Genomic DNA, 23,594 nt, shown 5'->3' on the forward strand with positions numbered 1-23,594 from the left:
AGAACTAAAGTGATGGGGAAAGAGAGGAAAGGGGGGGCAGAAATAGCCACTAAGGTGGGAACGCAGCTCCACTGGAGACTGCTTCGTGACGAGACATGCTTTTCTCAGCAGGCCTCTACAAGGTAGCAGCTTGCAGCCCAGGAGCTGCTCAAAGCAGTTTTGGTAATGCACGGAATTAAAATTACAAACTCGGGACGTGACTGCAGTCGAGAGAAATTTCAACCGGGCTGACCATGTCCACATTAGACAGCAAAATATCAGATTGGCCTCCTGGGAAGGGGTTTCGGTCCACTGGCACAAAGTTTAAATCCGTGGTGTACACCGGCCTAACAAAAAGTAAATCACCCCCATTAACCTCCAGATAAATTTAAAAAAATGGAAACCCCAAAAAATTTTAAAATTATAGAATAAATTAAAGAAGTGACGAAATGCCTAATTTCCGGCACAAATGGCATAATTAATTTTTCACCAATTAATTATTTAGCCTCTAAAACAAATTTTATTTGTTTATGTCACAGCACAAAAAAAAATAATATTACAGAAATACATGCCAAAGCACATTGACAAGAACATTTATTACTCCAAGCATAATTATAGCAACTAGATACACTAGTTTTTGAACATAGGGCAGACCAACTTGTGCACCATTATGACGTCGTCCAGCCGGAGGCCGATTCAAGCCCGACTTGCAACCGCCCGCCAGTAAACCCACCTCTTTCCGGAACAGACCCTTGTCTGAAAGACATTGTACATGTCTCCAACCTGGTGCTTCTATGGAATGTTAGTTCAGCCAGCGCCCATAGATGGCAACTATAATTTATACACATACAAACTAAACAATGGTGTGTCTTGGCCTTTATTAAACTGTGGCTCCAATTAGCATTCATGTGTAATTATAGTAATGTTGTAAAGTATTTGTTAAATTAGGGAAGTGTGCCGAGATCTTATGGGTAACTGTATTTTGCCACTGTATGCCACTGACCATTGTACCAGGCTGGCGGGATCCTTTACCCCAGAGAAATCTGGGGAAATACAGCAGTAATATTGGATTGGTGTTTTTTTACTGCTCCCCTCTCCTCTCACTTCTCTCTCTCCCTCTCTCTCGCCTCTTCCTCCGGAGCGGCCTTCGGGATTACGCTCTGGAATCCTTTGCTGGAGCAGCCTTCGGGATTACGCTCTAGCATCCTTCCTCCCCTGGAGCAGCCTTCGGGATTACGCTCTAGATTTCCTCCCCCCCCCCTTGGAGCGGCCCTTCGGGGATTTCGCTCTAGGCTCCTGTCCCCCCCCCCCTCTCCTCTATCTTTGCTCATGCCCAGCAAGAGGGCAGGCATACGACATTCCAGGCAGGACAATCACCAGCCGGACAAGAAGGAACTCTTCGGTAGCGCCTGAACCTGCTACACCTCGGGGGTTTTCAACCCTGGGACACGTCAGTACTGGATAACTAGCTCTACGAAAACCCCCCTCTTAAATTCAATCACAGCCGAAGGCCTAGTGGGCCACGCCGGGGCAGAAAGTATCCACGCCCAAAACCATTGGTTAGCGACTGTGCTAGCCTGGTGCCCACCGGAACATACCCACACACCACCACTTCCCACTAGGCCCCGCCCAGGTCTCGAAGCCAAGACCGCGGGTGACGGCATTTGGCGCCCTCGGCGTGGGGCAGAAAACGGAACATTTTAGCAAATATTTTTTAAAAGAAAAAGAAAAATCAAATTTTCACGGTCAGGGAAGAAACGAGCACCATGCAGCCACAACCAGCTAGTGACGTGTGCGCACAATGTTATTTTCCTCTGAAAATAGACCTGCTGACTGGTGCATTACCATGGTACCGTACATGCCAATGCCACGCGCATCGTGACGACGGCCAGCTGGCCGACAAGACCCAACATTACACGTGGGCGAAACTGCAACACGAACCAAAACCAGAAGTGGCCTACGGGCATCCCCCATGTCAGTGGCCACACACCGACACCACCTTAACACCCATTAAAACGGAACCCGCAATCAGCACCACGCTCGTCGATACAAAGACAACCACGTGCCAGACGTGCACGCAAGCTGCACAAGATCAGACCCAGACCCGAGGACCGACACCACCTACCTACCCAAGTGGAGGGGCGTTCCCCCACCCGATATGGAACCCAGGTAAATTGGTCCTCCCCGAGTTCAGCGGGGCTGTACACGAAGTCCCGAGCACGTTTCTGCGGCACTGTGAGGCGCGACTAACCAGGTCCGGAACGCCCACCGACGAGTGGTCAGGGCGCACCAGAGAACAGCTGAGAGGCGCAGCCCGCAGATGGTGGGAGTTATGGGGGCAGTTCGGCATGCCATGGGAAGAGTTCGCGGCGACCCTCACGAACCGCTTTGACACCGATCAGGCGCTGGTTCAATGCACGTCCAGGTTCTATGGCGAGCACCAACGCGACAACGAGCCCGTTGAACAGTTTGTGGCGCAAAAAATGCAACTGTTCAGGCACGTGTCACCACACATAAGACCAACTGCCGCACTGACGACAGTGACGTCGCTGCTACGAAACGAGCTACAGCCCTTCCTCCGGTGCACTCGACACAACTCCGTGGAAAGTTATGTTCGACAGGCCGTGGACACCGAACATAACCTACAGGGCCTTTGGCGCCGCAACCCACCGAGTGGCGACCGAGGGCGAAGCAACCCGATGCCTAGTCACTGTCTACCCATCACCAACACGCCGGAGGCGTTCAGAGACCCACTGCACATACGGCGACGCGCCATCGAAGACGCCCCGCCGTCCCACACGCTGGCCATGCCAGAGCGACGCGACAATGCGACAGGACGAGGGGATGACCAACTGCCACTGTGTCGGTGCGGATGCCCCACCAGGACACGCCACTGGCACGCCAGCTGCCCCCTACAACACCGCCAACAACCAGGACCGGCGAACGCTTCGGGAAACGGAACCCCGGGGGCGGGACACTAGGATACGTGCCTCCGACGACCGCGAGACGAGACACGCGTAACAGGGGAGACCCACCACCGGTCCTCAACCAATTGTCCCGTCACCGGGATAGCCTAATCCGCATTCCTGTCGAAGTCAACGGACGTTCGGCAGCTGCCCTGGTGGATACAGGCGCGAGCCACGTCTTCGTGGCACCACACCTCGTACCGCCCGGCATGCTGCGACCACACCGGATGGAGCTACGATTGGCAACCAGCACCCAACCAGCGGTGACGGTGGGCCAGGCGGAACTACGGGTAAGCCTTCGGGACCTGTCGACCACCGTAAATGCCCTGGTCGTCAAGGACCTACACGAGGAACTCATGCTAGGGCAATCGTGGCTAGCAGAGCAGAGCGCGGTAATCGAAATGAATCCCAACCGGGTTTACATCGGTACCCAAGAGCGCATCACTGTGTACGCGTTGGGTTATGCCCCCAAGGCCCCCGCGGAGTGTGTAACCCTAGACCAGCTGCGGCACAACGTCCCCCCGGGGTACCACGCAGCTGTGAACCGAGTACTAGCGGAGAGGCAGGACGTGTTCGCTATAGCCGACCCTCTCAGACGCACCACGGTAATGGAACACCACATCCCGACCACTCACAACGATCCCATCTACGAATCCCCGAGACCCTATGGCTTCCGCGAACAGCACGCCATTAGAGAGCAAGTGTCGGAGATGCTAAGGGACGGGGTCATCGAACCCTCAAATAGTCACTACAACGCCTGCGTAGTGTTGGCACCGAAGAGAGACGGCTCCCTGCGTTTTTGCGTAGATTTTCGCCCTCTGAATAAGATCACCATCGGCTCCCCCCCACCACAGATTAGCGTCGATGCCGCGGTAGCGGGGCTAGGACGAGCCAGGGTCTTCAGCACCCTCGACTTGAAGGCGGGCTACTGGCAGATGCCGATACGGCTGGAGGATAGGGTGAAAACCGCTTTCACGATCCCAGACGGGCGAACATTCCAGTTCAGGGCAATGCCGTTCGGGCTGAAGTGCGCGCCAGCAACCTTCCAGAGTATGATGACCAGGGTTCTGGAGGGGTACGTCGGCCAATTCGCACTCGCATACCTGGACGACGTTATAGTGTTCTCGGAGACGTGGGAGGACCATGTCAGACACTTGGCGCTTGTCTTGGAATGCTTAGCCACACACCAGCTGACCGCAGCACATCATAAATGCCACATAGGGACACAAGAGGTCGAATTCCTCGGGCACCTGGTGAATGCGGAGGGTAACCACCCCCAACCTGGCCACTTAGCAAAGATCACTGAAGCAGTAGCCCCACGGACCAGAAAACAGCTGCAACGCTTCATCAGCCTCGTTAACTGGCTACGGGGCTACGTTCCCGAGTTCTCCCAGACAATAGCCAAACTGACAGACCTCCTGTCGCCCCAGTTTCGCTACCGATGGAATGACTCAGCCAAACACGCTTTCGAGGAAGTCAAAGCCGCGTTCACCAGGTACTACACGCTCACGCGCGTGGACCCTGAACACCATCTTTACCTGCAAATGGACGCGAGCGCCCTCTGGGTGGGGGCAGTACTATACCACATGAGCCAGGACGGCCACAGAGAAGTCGTGGACTACGCCAGCGCCAAGTTCGGCCCAGCCGAACGCCGGTACCATAGCAACGAGCAAGAGTGCCTGGCCGTGGTCTGGGCTATAAAGAAATACCGTCCCCACCTCGAAGGGAAGAAATTCACACTGAGGACCGACAACCAGTGTCTCACGTGGTTGCATACGATGCAGGGGAGGAAAGGAAAGCTGATTCCGGGCGCTCTTCCTCCAGTCGTTCGACTTTATTGTGGAACATGTCCCGGGCACCGAAAACCAACTTCCCGACCTGCTATCGCGGGAACCCGACACGCACATCGAGATCACTGACAAAGACGACTGGGAGGGGATGCTACCCCCCGGGCTATACGGGAGACCGGCACACTCGGACTCGACATATGCCCGAATCACCTCCGGCATCCCAGGGGACGAAGAACCACCCAACACCATCGCCAACGTCCACCGCCGGGTGCGCCAAGCGCAAGGAACATCGCAAGACGCCGACCGACGTCGACGACAGGTCACCGCCGGGGAACACGAGGCGTGGTGCGTACAACATGGGGTGGTGATGACCCGGACACCCGGGGGAAACCGCGACTGGAAAACCTACGTCCCACCCGAGGCACGGGAGGCGACCTTGAGGTTTTTCCATGACCATGACCACGCCGGGCACCCGGGAACAGACCAGACGCGATGGGCGATAGGTCAACACTACCACTGGCCTGGCATCACCCACGATGTGCGGGAGTACGTCCGGGAATGCGAAGTCTGCCAAGTACGAAAAGCCAGGAGACGGGACGGAGAGGAGCAACAGCGGCCAAGGGACCCCACCACCGCCTTCCAGACCATAGCACTGGACGTGATGGGCCCTTACCCCCGCACCCCGCGCGGAAAACGTTTCCTACTGGTAATAACGGACTTATTCACACGGTGGACAGAAGCATACCCTTGTGGTAACGTAAGGACCCCCACGATCACCAACATCCTACTGAGGGAGTTCCTCCCGCGCTGGGGCTACCCCCATTCCATCCTGACGGATAACGGCAGTCAGTTCCTGGGTCGTCACTGGAAGACCTGGTGCACCGAGCACCAGATTGAACACCACACGACGCCCGCCTACCACCCCAGGGCCAACCCGACAGAGCGTCGCAACCAGGAACTGAAGGCCCAACTGCGCATCCGACTGGGGAAGGACCACACTCAATGGGACCTGCATGTAGCCGACGCATTGTTCTGCGTCCGACGGCGCACCAACGCGGCAACCGGCCTCACGCCGGCGGAGATGATACAGGGGCACAACCTGCCCCTACGGGGTCAGTGGGCCACCCACGGTACCCCGCATCCGACAGAAGACACCGAGGAGCGCAACCGGCGCCGCGCAGCCGCGCAGGAGGAAGCACGATGCCGACAGAGGGCGTACGCCGAGGGTATCACCCCCGTAACCAACCATCCACCACCCGTCGTGCGGGTGAGCGATCAAGTGTTCGGCCGGGTACACCCCCTCTCGGCGGCACCCCGCAATTACTGCGCTGGGCTGGCACCATGATGGGGAGGGCCCTACACCGTCCAGAAACGTCTAGGGAGGACCACCTACCTGGTGCATCTAGGCGGACGACGAGTAAAAAAGATACATCGAGATGACCTACGCCTCGCCAATCTACCTGGGGAAAGCCTTCCTGAGGAAAGCAACCCACCTAACCCCGCCAGAAAACCAACATAGGAGGAGGCAGAGTACCCCGACCGGACCCCAGCACGACGCTGCCCCGAGCCACCTCATGCCAGCACACTCGCCGACACAGCGCCGCCCACTGACTTGGAGTACGGGGAGGAGTCGAGGATGCAATCGCACCGACATCAATAACCACCGCGCCACCTAGAGGACTATGTTCTGTTCAACCCACTGCGGGAGACCGCCAGCCCACCCACGGACGACCTCTCACGTGGCCTAAGGGCGGTCACGACACCAGATATCGACATCGCCAGGACGAAAGCGGATATCGCAGAACACAACCAGACCCCGACACGGCACCACCTCGGACCGCCCCACTCGACCCCGTTCGCCGATGCAGCGTTGCCCGGACACCCGGAGTCGGAGGACGAGACGAGGACATTGCCACACCGACGGCGACACCCACAGCGTTACCTGGAGGACTACGTGCTGAACACACCACCAGGGGAGACGGCGGATACATCCGCGAGCTGCCTACCAAATGACCAGGGCACGGAACAGGACGAGCCACAGCCGACGGTGGAGTTGGTGGACGAGGACCCGAGCCCGGAGGGCGCCCCACTCCGATGCCATCCCTGCGGCGACGACCCAGGGACCGTTACCATCACCGAGTTGCCCTACAGTCCTGGCGACCCCGAGATGGACAGTGACCCGGGAACGATCCCACTGGTAACGGAGCCAGAGGAGGAGGATGCGGAGAACCACGAGACCCCTTGCAACAGCCCACCCGGCATCCCGGAACGAGAGAGGCAACCATACCATTCGGCAATCCAACCAATAGAAAAGAGGGGGACCGTCACACATGGAACCCATACCGTAAATCACGACCCGGGTAACCCTGCCGGCGAGCGACCACGACGGACCCGCCGAGTCCCAGGGTACCTTGCGGCCTACGACCTGGGGGATGCTTAGAGTAAGCGGGTTAATAACCCTGTCCCCGAAAGGTCTGAAACACTCCACCATGCGCCGTGCCGCCGCCTCCGGCCCAGCTGCCTCCGCAGTCGACCGGGTGGCGTGCACCGCGCCACCCTTCCATGCACCGTGCCGCCACCCCCGGCCAGGCTGCCTCCGCAGACGACCGGGCGGCGTGCGCTGCGCCACCCTTCCATGCGCCGTGCCGCCGCCCCGGCCCAGCTGCCTCCGCAGTCGACCGGGCGGCGTGCACCGCGCCACCCCACCGCCGAGCGTCACGACGCCGCAGCTAGGGGAACAGAGCGGGCCCTACCATACGCAGTCGGGGCTAGGGGTGCCAACACGTGGCGGGACCAATAGCGGTGCAAGGTTGGGCTTCTCCGGGGGGGGCGTTTGACGTCGTCCAGCCGGAGGCCGATTCAAGCCCGACTTGCAACCGCCTGCCAAAAAAACCCACCTCTTTCCGGAACAGACTCTTGTCTGAAAGACATTGTACATGTCTCCGACCTGGTGCTTCTATGGAATGTTAGTTCAGCCAGCGCCCATAGATGGCAACTATAATTTATACACATACAGACTAAACAATGGTGTGTCTTGGCCTCTATTAAACTGTGGCACCAATTAGCATTCATGTGTAATATAGTAATGTTGTAAAGTATTTGTTAAATTAGGGAAGTGTGCCGAGATCTTATGGGTAACTGTATTTTGCCACTGTATGCCACTGACCATTGTACCAGGCTGGCGGGATCCTTTACCCCAGAGAAATCTGGGGAAATACAGCAGTACTATTGGATTGGTGTTTTTTTACTGCTCCCATCTCCTCTCACTTCTCTCTCTATCTCTCTCTCTCGCCTCTTCCTCCGGAGCGGCCTTCGGGATTACGCTCTAGAATCCTTTGCTGGAGCGGCCTTCGGGATTATGCTCTAGCATCCTTCCTCCCCTGGAGCGGCCTTTGGGATTACTCTCTAGATTTCCTCCCCCCTTGGAGCGGCCCTTCGGGGATTTTGCTCTAGGCTCCTGTTCCCCCCCCTTCCCTCTATCTTCGCTCATGCCCAGCAAGAGGGCAGGCATACGACATTCCAGGCAGGACAATCACCAGCCGGACAAGAAGGAACTCTTCGGTAGCGCCTGAACCCGCTACACCTCGGGGGTTTTCAACCCTGGGACACGTCAGTACTGGATAACTAGCTCTATGAAAACCCCCCTCTTAAATTCAATCACAGCCGAAGGCCTAGTGGGCCACGCCGGGGCAGAAAGTATCCACGCCCAAAACCATTGGTTAGCGACTGTGCTAGCCTGGTGCCCACCGGAACATACCCACACACCACCACTTCCCACTAGGCCCCGCCCAGGTCTCGAAGCCATGACCGCGGGTGACGGCAATTATTGTTAATGCTAGTGATGCTGCCACACCTGCTTGCCTGATAAAGTACCTAAATTTTAGTGAGGGTGTCCATATATATAAGCTTTTTCTACTATGACCTTACATATACGATTATTCTGCAGTGATTTTAACTTTATTAATGAAACTATGATAATATAAAAATGCACTAATTTACTGTAAGTTAGTAGGTTAAGGAAGATAAATATGGTTGTAGAGTAACAGTTCTAGGAAATGTTCGGAGATATTGGTGTACACATATTTAATTAGCTCAGGTATTTTAATCTTTATGCAGCTTAAAAACAAAAATTGGAGTGGACCAACTAAAGTCCATGTGCTGTGTCGCCCGTGCCCTCTCGTCTACCTAGCCACATATTTTGAGGTTGAGCTCTGCCGTATTTTTGTTTCAGGGCAATATGGTGGGCAAATACACACGCAAAACAGATCTACAGTCATGGGCTGAAATTCAAATGCAGCGTGCCATTGATGTTGTCAAAACAAAAATGAAATGGGATGGCTTAAAGCAGACAAAAACTTTGGTGTTCCACAAGCTACCCTGCGACGAAGAGCAGCAGACAAGAATAAACAAGTTTCGGGTGCTCAGTAGGGATTGGGCCGTTACAAGTCAACATTTACATTTGAAATGGAACGAGAACTTGTGAGGCATATTAAGTTGCTAGAGACCAGACTTTTTGGGTTAACCTGCAATGAAGTGAGAAAATTGGCCTTACAACTAGCAGAGAGAAATGGCATCGCACATAGGTTCAGTTCAAAGGATGAAATGGCCGGATGGGACTGGCTAAGAGGCTTCAGGAAGGGACATCCAGACATAGCATTAAGACGTCCTGAAGCTACGTCAGCAGCTCGTGCTCAGGCCTTCAATAAACCACAGATTGCCAATTTCTTCAAAACTCTTGATCATGTAATTACTGATAATAACATTCATCCTACCAGAATATGGAATGTTTATGAGTCTGGACTGTCAACAGTGCAGAAACCTCAAAATATCTTTGCTACTAAAGGAAGAAAACAAGTTGAAGCAGTTACGAGTGCTGAACGAGGACAGCATGTAACATGTGTAGTTTGTATGTGTTACGCTGGCAATTACATTCCTCCAGCTTTGATATTTGCTCGGAAGAATTTGAAAGAAGAATTGCTTGATTGTGCACCCACTGGCACTCTGGGCATAGCTCAGGAATCAGGTTGGATAACTGGTGAAGTATTTATTAAGTGGAAGAAGAACAGAACTTTAATTAAAACCAGCCGCTCCGGCGCTGACCCCAACCCGTAAGGGAACTTTCAGCGAATTTAGCTGCGGTCCGCGCTCCACTACAGTGGACGCGAACACCGCCTCGAGACGTTGTGTTATACGGGATTGGCCGCCTCCAATCACCCTCACCCCTCTTTGAGTAACCAGGCTCAGAAACGCCTAGTGCCACGCTAATACGTAATAATTAGCGACAAAATAATTTGTGCGACACCTTGAATCCAGAACGTTTTCTTTTGTGAACTTGTGCGACGCGTCACCGCGTAACATTCAATGAACTTGTGCAACGCATCCTCGTGTAACATCTTTTATGAACTTGTGCCACGTCTTATTACGTAACTTTCCAACTATCCTTGTGTAATTGTGTAATTTCTGTATTGTGTGACGTCAACTGCTGTACGACGTGGCGTGTAACTAACAGTGTTACACCTGAGCCACAGTCGCACGAATAAATGACGCACGTCATTTGTTACACCACTTCAGCATATGATTACTTAACCCTACGACTCCCAACCACTGCCAAGTAGGGAATCCCTCACAACCCACGCGACATCGCCGATGGTCCTAGTGGGCCATGCAGGGCAATCTACCCCATGACCCACCTATCGACTAGAAGCAGAGCTAGTCTGGCGCCCACAAGAACACATTACATTCACAACAGCCATTCCCGCTAGGAGCCGCACCGGGACTCAAGCCCGAGACCCCGGACGATGGCATTTGGCGCCCGCTGCGTGGGGCGAAGATAGAAAAATCAAGATTTTCTCCACACAAAATTACAAGAACTGTCACGAAAACACGAAACATTTGAGCCATTATTAAGTCATAATTTTTTTTCCGGCCACGCCAAGCCACAGCACGGACACGGGACGGCCATCTTGCACAGGCAAAAGTAATTAGGGCCAGACAGGCCGGCACGACGAAGCAAGCGGACAAAGGGTTTCAACACCCCCCCCACCCCGCTCGACACTCCAGCGCCATCCGCGATGCAGAAGCCTACGTCACAGCCCGAACCCCCTCTTCACAGCGGCCATCATCGGCCTCCGCTTTGTGCGAGTGTCCGGGCGCCCTCGCCCGTTGCCTCGCACGCTCATCCGTACCCCCTCCCCAACGCGGACAGTTTTCGACCTCCGCTTTGTGCGGCTGTCCGGGCGCTCTCGGCCGTCGCTGCGCACAACGATCTGCGCATCATCTCCGCCGCGGCCATTCTCGGCCTCCATTTTGTGCGGCTGTCCGGACACCTGCCCAGCCGGCGAGCAACCCCGTGTGCAGACCTGCCCCGCGCACACAGAGCCACGAGCGAGAAGCACAGACCAACACCGCTAAACACGCACCATAACTGGAGCAACATGCAAACCCGGAACTCCGACGTTGTGTGCGCCCAGTGCTTATTGCCTAGGGGAACGGATCTACTGACGGGGTCGAGACCATGGTACATGACCTGTCAATGCACCCCCCACAGTAACGACCCACACGACCACTCATGGGTACAGCTGTGGGATGGACAGTTCCCGGGGAAGAACCACGCACAACCTGTAAAGACGAAAACAGAAACTAGCACCACCGTGGTGAGCACACGCCCGACCACCTGCACGACGTGCACACACGCCACACAAGGGGAACACCATGCGCAACAGCCAACACCACTCGCCGACCGAAACCTCGTTACGTACAACCGCCCCCAAGGTTATCAGGGCATGTTCACACTACCTGAATTCGGTGGCCTCACACATGAGGACCCCCGAAGTTTCGTGGAAAACTGTGAAGTGCGATTGACCCGGGCGGGTATACCCGTAGACGAGTGGTCGGGACAGGCCAGCGGACAGCTGCGAGGCACAGCACACGAATGGTGGGACATATGGGGACGTTTCGGCATGCCGTGGACAGAGTTCGCCGGCGCACTAACCCGCCGTTTCGACACCGAACAGGCATTGGTCGACTGCACCTCGCAGTTCTATGGCGAGCGACAGAAAGACGGCGAAACGGCCGAACAATTCGTAGCACGAAAACTACGTATCTTCGCACACGTCAACCCGCATGCTCGACCCACGACAGCGCTACCCACCGTTACGGCATTACTTCACACCGGCCTCCAGCTATTCGTGCGTTGTTGACGCCCAGAGTCGGTAGAGGAATACGTGCAACAGGCAGCGGCCATCGAGCAGAACCTGCGCGATCTCTGGCAACGGGGCACACCGGGCACGAGTCGGGGACGTCTCAGTCAGACATCACAACAGGGGGGAGCTGATACCCAGCCACCGACCCGACGACGAGCTATCGAGAACGCACCCCAAACCAACGCAACACCCACCAGGTCGGCATCACAGGACGTCCCGGGGCTACCACTGTGCCAGCGAGGTTGCCCAGAGGGTACACGCCACTGGCACAAAGACTGCCCATTGCCACCTCCTCGCGTGAGTAAACCGCCGGGAAACGCCAGCCCAGGGGCGGAACATTAGAACCACCGCTCCCGGTTACCACGGGAGGGGAAAGACCCCCCAACTGTACCAGCTGACCCGCCCGCGGGACAGCCTCCTGCGCATCCCCGTGGAGGTCGACAGGCAAGCCGTGGCTGCTCTAGTCGACACGGGGGTGAGTCACATATTCGTAGCCCCCCACCTGGTACGGCCCGGGAAACTTCAACCGCAACAGACGGAATTACAACTAGCCACAAACACCTGGCCAGACCTGACCGTAGGGCGAGCAACACTGCAGGTTAGCATAAGGGGCTATATCACCACCGTGACCGCCCTCGTAGTCAAGGACTTCCGCGAGGAGATAGTCCTGGGGCAGCCCTGGCTAGCGGAGCAGGATGCCGTAATCGAGACCAAGGCCACTCGGGTACACATCGGCACGCAAGAGCGGCTAGTAGTCTATGCAGTCGGGGCACTACCCGCAAGGGCTTATGAAGCCGTAACACTCCACCAGATACGTCACGATGTCCCACTCGAGAGCCGCGCCAACGTAGACCAGGTACTAGCAGAGCGACAAGAGATATTCACGGTGTCTGACCCACTCAGACAAACTACAGTCACCGAGCACCACATACCGACCACCCACAACAAACCGGTGTACGAGCCCCCCAGAGGATACGGTTTCCGGGAGCAACGCACCATCAGGAAACAGGTCGCAGAGATGCTCTGGGACGGTGTTATCGAACCGTCGAATAGTCGCTACAACGCCTGCATTGTACTCGCTCCGAAGAAGGACGGGTCACTGCGGTTCTGCGTGGACTTCCGGCCACTGAACACAATCACGGTTAGCGCCCTACCACCCCAGATTAGCGTAGAGAACATGGTAGCAGGACTAGGACGAGCAACAGTGTTCAGTACCCTCGACCTTAAATCAGGGTACTGGCAGGTTCCCATACGGACAGAGGACCGCGAGAAGACCTCGTTCACCATCCCCGACGGCCGCAAATTCCAGTTTCGAGCGATGCTATTCGGACTGAAGTGCGCCCCCGCGACGTTCCAGGGGATGATGATGCACGTACTAGAGGGCTATGTCGATCGCTTCGTACTGGCTTACCTCGACGACGTAATCGTATTCTCGGAGACCTGGGAGGAACACATCCGGCACCTTACATTAGTCCTAGAACGCCTCGCTACCCACCACTTGACCGTCGCGCACCACAAGTGCCACATCGAGACACAGGAGGTCGAGATCCTGTGGCATGTCGTGAGCGCCGCGGGTAACCGGCCGCAAGCGGGCCACCTCACAAAGATCGCAGAAGCCGAGGTACCACGAACGCGGAAACAGCTACAACGCTTCATTGGCCTGATCAACTAGCTGCGGTGCTACGTCCCTAACTTCTCGAGGACAATAGCCCCCCTGACGGACCTCCTGTCACCCCAGTCACGGTACAGATGGAACGACCAAGCCCAGCACGCATTCGAAGAGGTTAAACTCGCCTTCACACAGTGTCACACGCTCACGCGAGTAAACCCGGAACGTCGCCTCTACCTACAGACGGACGCAAGTACCCTCGGAGTGGGCGCGGTACTATACTACGTAGGCCCGGACGGCGAGCGTGAGGTCACAGACTACGCTAGTGCAAAGCTCGGCTCGGCGGAGTGCTGGTATCATAGTAACGAGCAGGAGTGCCTAGCCGTAGTCTGGGCCATGAAAAAGTACCGGCCACACCTCGAGGGAAAAAACTTCACACTTAGGACGGACAACCGATGCCTGACGTGGCTGCACACAATGCAGGGCAGGAAGGGCAAGCTGATTCGGTGGGCCTTGTTTCTCCAATCATTTGATTTTGAGGTATAGCATGTCCCCGGCACCGAAAATCAGCTGCCCGACCTGTTATCACGAGAACCCGACCAGAACACCGAACTGCGGGACGACGACGACTGGGACGCCATGTTACCACCAGTCACACCCTACCCACTCGAACACGGCGACACGACGTGTAGCCGCCTCACGGCCGAAGCCAATGACGAGGAGGGACCGCCCAACACTGCTGCCGACTTGTATCGACGCGTATGCCAGGCCCAGGAGACGTCACCCGACGCCGACCGCCGGCGTCGACAGATCCCTGCGGTGAGCACGGTACCTGGCGCATGCAGGACGGCGTAGTAATGACACGGACCCCAGGCAACCACGGTGACTGGCGGACCTACGTCCCCACCGAGGCGCGAGAGGCCATGTTAAGATTCTATCATGACCACGACCTCGCCGGGCACCCCGGGACGGACCAGACCCGCCGCGAAGTGGGCCGACACTACCACTGGCCAGGCCTGACCCACGATGTCCGTGAATACGTACGCGAGTGCGAGGTCTGTCAGAGACGAAAGGCACGTCGACGGGACGGGGAGGAGCAACAACGGCCTAGGGAGCCCACCACCGCCTTCCAGACCATCGCGCTGGACATGATGGGCCCCTACCCCCACACACCCTGCGGGAAACGCTTCCTGCTTGTCGTGACAGACTTGTTCACGCGATGGACCGAAGCGTACCCGTGCAGCAATATCAAGGCCGCCACTCTGCTTCACATCCTGACCAACGAGTTTCTGTCACGTTGGGGCTACCCCCAGTCCATCTTAACAGACAACGCCAGTCAGTTCCTGGGCCGTCAGTGGAAGACCTGGTGCGCCGACCACGAGGTCGAACACCACACGACGCCGGCCTACCACCCAAGGGCAAACCCCACCGAACGATGGAACCAGGAACTGAAGGCGCAACTGCGCATACGACTGGGGGCAGACCACCCTCACTGGGATATCCACATACCAGACGCCCTGTTCTGCGTCCGGAGACGCACCAACGCCGCCACAGGCCGTACACCGGCAGAGATGGTACAGGGGCACAACCTGCCACTGCCGGGGGAATGGACCACACACGGACCACCCCACCCGGCTGAAGACGCAGCCGACCGCGATCAGCGATGCACCATCGAACACAGCGAGGCTCGGCAACGTCAGAGACGATACGCCCAGGAGATAACACCCACGACTGAACACCCCTCGCCCGCGGTGCGGGTAGGCGACCAGGTGTTTATCCACGTGCACCCCCTCTCAAATGCGCCCCGCAACTATTGCGCTGGACTCGCCCCAAGGTGAAGCGGTCCACACCCTGTACACCGACGGCTCGGGAGGACCACTTTCCTAATACGAACCAGCGGAAGACGGGACAGAAAGGTGCACCGCGACGATCTGCGGCTGGCCCACCTACCCGATGAGAACCCCCCCGACGAGGAAGCAGCACTCACACCTGACACCGAGGGAGCACCTGAGGGGGACACGCCCCCCGAGACCACCCCAGCACAAAGGCAAACGGGTCAGAGCCATTCACAGACGCTCGTGTACAAAGACACGACAGCCACACCGGCATCAGGGGTAGCCGACGAGCCCAGCGGGACACCTACCCTCGAAGACGAGCCCCAAGGACCCCTCATCGAGTGGCCTCCCGACAATGACGAACCCTCGATTACCCCGAGACTGCCAGAAGACGGCGTCGGGGCACTTTCGATCACCGAGCTCTCGGACCCTCTCGGCACCCCGACAGAAGGCGGCGATGCTGATACCATCCCCGTAGTGACGGAACCAGACGACGAGGCCACCGACCTGGGGCCGCCTGGCATCCCAGAGCGGGAGAGACGCCCGTACCACTCTACTCCGCGCCCAGCCCCGGACGATCTACGGCCAGATGCCACCGCGTCTCCCCACGGGCCCCTGGGCCCAGGAGACGCCCCAGGGAACCTCCCCCAGAGGACCCGCCGACCACCCAGGTACCTGGACGACCACGTACGGGAGAAGGCGCCACGAGCCCCCACCAACGTCCCACCACCTGGACAACCGACGCGGGACCACCCAGGTCCAGAGCGCAGGCCCTACCAGCTGCTGGACCACTCCGACGAACCGACACCTGTCTGTTCGACGTGGGACGACCTGGGCCCAGTACGCAGGCCCTACCATCTGTGGCCGCCGCGAGCACCACCTGGCTGGAGCTGCTGCCGAAGCTAGGGGCGCCCCCACGTGGCGGGGTCACTAGCTGCACAAGGTCGGGCTTCTCGAGGGGGGGGCGTTTGACGTCATCCGACCGAAGGCCACCCTAAAGCCCGACCTGCAACCGCCAGTATTCAACCCCGCTAACGGAACACGCCCCTAGCCATGGCCCACCCAAGTCAGGCGAGCCACCAGAAACCAAGGTAGAACCCGGCCCCCCTAAAAAACAGACCGACATTACAGCCGACCACGGTGTAAAAACAAACACAGAATATTAAACAATATTATGCATACATTCAAAGTTGATTAACGAAAGTGCGACGTAGGAGTGCCCGGGCACTCACGTGTGTAAATACGTCGATACATGTGTGAGTGTCCCCCTGGCGGCCTTCTGCCTGAATTAGTCAATTAACCCATGTGACATAATTATTAAACCCTTGTGTTGCATTATTACCCCCACCAGAGCAGTCCGGCAAGAGACAAACAGTCGCTGGTGTGACGTAAAATTTAAATGAAATAATTCTTAAACATACGAACTTCAATTTGTAGAAGGGACGAGTGACCTTAATCCAGCCTTAATAATTAATGTAAGAATTTAACGCCCTTAATTCTCTAATTAACACGTCACATTAGAAACTAACGTAATGAGGTCAAAACTTGCGCGAGGGACACCGAGCCTCGGCCGGCCGCCATGACATGACGCCAGTAAAGCGCGACTCGTGGACCGGGGCGGACGCACGTCCCACGGAGAGACATCATTCATTGTCTGCATTGAACTCACTTCTGGTAATTATAGTCACTTCTTCGAAACCCCTTTTTAATTATCTCTCCGTGCGTACCCGGTCCAATTTTCGGTCCAGGACTTAATCCGGCTGCATAACTTTTAAAACCCCCTGCACCACACTTGGTCTGCGGGGTAGTTTCAGCATACAGCACGGGCCGCCTCCCGAAGAACAGAACTTTAATTAAAACCAGCCGCTCCAGCGCTGACCCCAACCCGTAAGGGAACTTTCAGCGAATTTAGCTGCGGTCCGCGCTCCACTACAGTGGACGCGAACACCGCCTCGAGACGTTGTGTTATACGGGATTGGCCGCCTCCAATCACCCTCACCCCTCTTTGAGTAACCAGGCTCAGAAACGCCTAGTGCCACGCTAATACGTAATAATTAGCGACAAAATAATTTGTGCGACACCTTGAATCCAGAACGTTTTCTTTTGTGAACTTGTGCGACGCGTCACCGCGTAACATTCAATGAACTTGTGCAACGCATCCTCGCGTAAAATCTTTTATGAACTTGTGCCACGTCTTATTACGTAACTTTCCAACTATCCTTGTGTAATTGTGTAATTTCTGTATTGTGTGACGTCAACTGCTGTACGACGTGGCGTGTAACCAACAGTGTTACACCTGAGCCACAGTCGCACGAATAAATGACGCACGTCATTTGTTACACCACTTCAGCGTATGATTACTTAACCCTACGACTCCCAACCACCACCAAGTAGGGAATCCCTCACAACCCACGCGACATCGTAGACGGTCCTAGTGGGCCACGCAGGGCAATCGACCCCACGACCCACCTATCGACTAGAAGCAGAGCTAGTCTGGCGCCCACCCGAACACATAACATTCACAACAGCCATTCCCGCTAGGAGCCGCTCCGGGACTCGAGTCCGAGACCCCGGACGACGGCAGATCAAGCAGTTGAAAAGTGGTTGAAGTGCTATCCAGGAAGGGTGGTTTCCCCATAACGGGTAGCTCGTTTGTTTGCTGAAGCTTATGGAAAAGCTGCAACGAACCACAATGCGCTGCTGCAACTACAGATGAGCCAGAAAGAATAAATGAAACAAATGTTGTCAGTGAAAAGTCTTTTGAAAATCCACTTGATCCTGCTTCACAAAGGCCTATAGAAGAACCAGCAATGGACAATGCTTCAAAAACTCATGGAGAAGAACCCTTAGCTATTCCATCAAATTCGTTCGAATCATGCCAAGGAAAACTGCAGACAGGCCTATCTATAACACCAAATGATATTTCCCCAGTGCCCTCTGGAACATGATCCAAGTCGAAGAGAAGACACCAAGAAGGGACTCAAGTGTTAACAAGCACCCCTAACATTCATGAAATGAAGAATAAGTTTGCAGAAAAGAAAGCAGTTGAAATGCGACGCTGTGTAAAACGTGCCAAGAAGAATATTTCTTTTCAAGTCACTCAAGAAGATTCTGACATTGAAATAGATAACGACGATGAAGATACTCCATGCTTATATTGTAACGACTTGTATAACCGCTCGAAGCCAGGAGAAACATGGTTAAAGTGTTCAACGTGTAATATGTGGGCTCATAACGAATGTGCTGGTCTTTCCAAAACTGCAAAGCAATTCTTTTGTGATGTGTGTAAGCCGTAAACTAGTGTGTCATTTTAGCCACATATACTAGGGTAAAATGACATATGGTAGGTACTTTTTCTTCATGTGACTTTAATTTTGTGATGCGAGTTAAATTAAAAAAGTTTAATGAGTACAAGTGATGTGTGATATGTTTGTCTGTCTTAGAACACAGCCAGCATTCAACTAAGAAATAAATATTTTTAATTATAGGGTATTTAAAAAGTAGTATGTCATTTTAGGCCAGGTTCCCCTACATGTACTCTACATTTAAAAGAAAGATGCGATTGCATCAAATATTCTTAAAAACGGGATGTATTTGTCTAAATGTCAGATCCCTTGATTATTCTAAGCTTAGGTCCAACCATAGAATATGAATGTGACATTGTAAAAGATTCGTAAACTTAATTGAAATAGTATAGATATAAGTTTAATATATATAATTTTTAATTGACTATCTCATGAAATGACAGGAAGTGTAATTTAATCAAGGTAAACTAGGTATATCCTCGATCAGTCTAAAAAATTAGTTTTCAAATCCGATACCTAATCTTTACTAAAAATTAAAAATAGCATACCCATAACTACTTCGAAAACGGTTAGACACAATAAATCGTCAGGTGCATAAAAATATATTTTGTAAAATGTTTTTTTAGTCCAAATATTGGGAATTAATCATATATACACTTTTTAAAATTATAAGATTTTAGCAACACTCTTAAAATTGCATGAGCGAAGACTCGAGTAATTATCTATTCATTTTGTCGCGGCCTCGTCTCTGGTGAAGCTGTGGAGACGGGGTGGACGTCGCTCGGTCGTTCAGTTATGTTGTTTGCCCGGTGCCAGCTCTTGGGTAGAGCAGCCTCACACTCAGGCGGGAGTGGACCGTTCGGCCCAGTGCAGCTGACCGAGGACGTGCTGACAAGGAGTAGCTAGCAGGAAGATTGGGTGTAGAAGAGAGGATGCCCGCGGTTTCACGAAGAGTCGCTAGTGGAAAGGATGGAAGTTGGAGAGAGGGATGCTCGCGGTCTCACGAAGAGTCGCTAGCAGAGGATTGCCCGCGGTCACACGAAGAGTCGCTAGCGGATGGGTGGGCAGAGAGAGAGGTAGAATGAGAGAGAGGGAGAGAGAGATGGGAAGCCCGCGGTCTCACGAAGAGTCGCTAGCTGAGGAAAGGAAAATGAGGAAGGCAAGCCAATAATACCACTTTTGCTTGCAATACTATTTATTCTCCCAGTTTGGCTGGGAGAGAGGAGAGCTTATAATGATGGTTTTCTCCCAGATTGGCTGGGAGAGGAGAACTGTCTAGGCTTGTTAGCCTGCACAATTTATACAAGTTTCTTCTAGTACCATTTGTGTTAAAGTTTTACATATTTCTATCTCTTTTGATCTTTTGCATTTTACAATATTATTTCCACGTCTACAAAACATACTTACAATATACGCTTAATAATCTACCTAAATATTTACAATAATAACATCTATAACATAACTATAATACATTGTCTCTTTATATTTACAACTGCCATCTGGTGACGAGTGGTGGCACTACCAGGGCCATGGCTGAAGTGTTGCGCCGCGGACAGGACTGTGACCCGGGTTTTTGTTTAATAAAGAGGAGGTACGACGTCAGACGCCGCCCCCCCCCCTGGAAAAGCCCGGGTCTAGGCCGTCCGCGCGCCCTCCAGCAGGCACATGATACCTTCTCTCCTCGTAGTTGCGAACGTCAGTGCCGGCCTGCTGGTTCCGGACTCCCTGGGTCGCCATTCATCAGTGTGTCCAGTTCGCTGCCTGTGACGTAATCTGCCAGGTACAGTGGGGGCCGGCGTCGTCGTCGGCGGTGTCTCTGGTTGTCCTCAGCTGGTTCCTCCACCTTGACCCGGAATTCGGCATCGGTAAGGGAGGCTCCATGCCCCCATCCGCCTCGGGTAGGGGAAGGTGGTTCTGTTGTCTCAATGTCATCCATTCTGTCACCAGGGGCTGCTCCTTCGTGGTGCCTATGCCCGCCTCTGGTGTCCCAGTGACATCAAGGATCTGCATTCGTGCTGAGTGACTCTGGTGCTGTTGCCTCGGGGTCGTGGCAGGGGCTTCTGCAGGCCTCTCCATTCTTGTCCTTGGGCTCGGTGTTCCCTGGAACAGATGCTGCATTCCTTGGGGTGTGACAGATTGGTGGTTGTCCGGCAATGTTCCTGCCACATCTGGCGTAGGATCCTCCATGGTATTGCCCCCTTCTGGGAGTGCTGTTTTCCGGATGTGGTCCCGGTTACTTTTCGCCTTTGCCTACCCCGGCGCACCAAATACGTACTTTGACTTAGCCGCTTCAGGATGTGGTGTGGTCCCGACCACCTGGGGCTCAGTCCAGCACAGTAGTTCCTTATTGCGTTGGACAGGGGATGTGTGCGGACATACACGTGGTCACCTGGCTGTAGCTCTGGTGGTTGTCGTGTGGTCTGCGGGGTTATCTACTGAGTGTAGGCCCTCTGGTGTTCTCGCGCTGTTGTCAGCTTGAAGCGAGGTTGGAGTAAGCCGACTGTACTCCCAACCTTACTCCAATAAGAACTCTCAGAATAATAATAATAATAGAGAAAGAAATTCCTGTAAATTATAAAAAAAAAATTAAGAAACGTACTCTGAGATTATCAATGGCGAAAGAGAGGTGTGTCGTAATGATATAAGAAATGAAGAAAAAATAGAATTTTTTATTACACATAACTGTGGGTAAACATCATAACAATTCACAATAAATGCGCGTATGGTATGAATAGATAGATACATGTTCCTAAGCGCAAGTTACAAAGTTACAAGTTACACATAATAGTTCAATAAAAGTTCAATCACATATTACTACTGTTATTAAATAAGTTCGTTACGTGTTAGCACCTTTAAGTATCATTTCTGTCAAGGTTTGTGTCAACAGAATTTAATAGCTAAATAGAATTAATAAAATGACAACAGATGTAAGTGAGTCGGTACTGTAATGCAGACACATAATTTGTTAGTCGCATTGGTCTCCTTAGTTTGAACATTTACTAAGTCGAACTCCTGGGTAGCTACCAAGGTAATTGCGCCCGAACGAACCCCAGTACAAAGTATGTAAGTCTTTAAACAGGTAGTTAGATACGGCGCGCCACGGCACATTAACTATAAATTAGGTAACAAACACCAGGCAGCAATCAAGAAAAGCTAAAAAGGTAAAGTCCTCGAGCATAGTGAGCAGATGGCTCTAAATAAGCTAACAAAAACATGTAACACAGAATAGAACATCAGAGAACCTAAGTTAAGCTTGATTATAAAAAAAATGACAACTGCGAGACACTCGAAGAGGGTAGTAGAAACAGACTGACGTTAAAGACACCTAACATGATTGAATCGTAATAATAACCGAAACCTGAAAACTATCGCTATGAATTCGGGCTAAGCTTCGCCGAGTGTCTCCAGAATTATCCTAATGCTGCCCGGTGAACCGTCATCACTCCCAGTGAGCTCAGACAGTGATCAACACTCGAAAACCCGGGGTTCATATAGCCCGAAAAGGGTGCGCCGATAGAGGCGCTGAAGTCGCGGCGGAAAAGAGGGGAGGGACAAGAGGAGGGGTATGAGGGTGGAGTGGAGGGGAGCTGAACAAAAAATGGAGGGGAGGAAGCGGGGAAAGGAGCGCTGCGGGCGGCGAGATGTTGAAGCTTCGTTGCGACTCCGTTGCAACTTCTCCCTCCCTTAGCGGTCCCTACTGAGAGGTCCAATGAACCAGCTGTCCACATCTGCGCACAGAAGAAATCCGGATGACCCACTCGGGGTATGATGACAGTTATAGACTTCTATAATGTCGAAACATGAGGCTCTGACTAGGTTGCAGACAGTCTCATGATGGTCTCTACTCCACCACATGAAGGAAACACGTCGTAAGTTGTCCGCAGGGTCAGTTGTCCAAGCAGCTCGAAGAATAAGGCTCACCCACACTGTCCTTGTAAAGAGAATGATCCTGGGTCTGCGGAGATGTTTAAAGAACACACTCGACGCAGCGTCCAAGACTCTTGTCCCCTGGGAAGTGCGTTGGGAGACTCCACACGTCGAAATTGCAGGCACAGGTACAGAGCGCCAGCAGGTCCTCAATCAGGCATGACTCAGCATAAGGGAGGAGAGGCCGAAGAACAGGGACGTCTCCCTGAAGTCCGAAGATGCGAAGATCGAAGTGTAGAACGATGACGGCCGCAGCAGCATGAGGGTTGGGAAGGGGATGGCGCGCCAAACTGTAAAGGGAAAGGAAGCCGCACACACCGAACAAAACGAAACCAACAAATATAACATCCTAAGACACTATCCTAGCCCACACACACTCAAAACACTGAATTTCTAAGAATATAGACTAGAATAGAATATCATCATATCACAATAATACATCTAAATTGAAGGTGCTTGGCAAACATACTAGGTAACAAATGGATTAAGTTGAGAAACATGTGCCTTGCGCCGCCTATGCTTAAATTTAGTAGACCTTAAGAGTACAGTATTGTTTCCTAAGAACTTCTCAATAACAAACGGGCCATCAAACGGGGCCAGTAGTTTAGTGTTTAACTGTGCTGATAACTTCGGTAGTTGATAGCTTCTGCACAAAACAGTGTCCCCTTCTTCATACTGTGGAGCGGCTCTGTTGCGGTTATACTTTCTTTCAACCTCTGATCTGGCTTTCTGCAAATTGCTAGATGCGGAATCTAAAATTTCATCAAGACCGTTAGCGTCCAGTGCAGAATCAATGGGGGGTAAGCCCCACTGGTTTAGGAGGGGATGAGAGAGCTCACGACCAAGGAAGAGGAGGCTAGGAGGATAGCTGGTGGCTGAGTGGAAGGCTGAATTTAATCCAATATTAATGAAGGCTATGTCAGTGTTCCACTGTGTCTGATCCCCTCGATAAAAAGAAATTAAAATACCTTTTAAGACTTT

This window comes from Bacillus rossius, chromosome 16 (assembly GCF_032445375.1).
Source record: "Bacillus rossius redtenbacheri isolate Brsri chromosome 16, Brsri_v3, whole genome shotgun sequence".
Classification (NCBI taxonomy): domain Eukaryota; kingdom Metazoa; phylum Arthropoda; class Insecta; order Phasmatodea; family Bacillidae; genus Bacillus; species Bacillus rossius.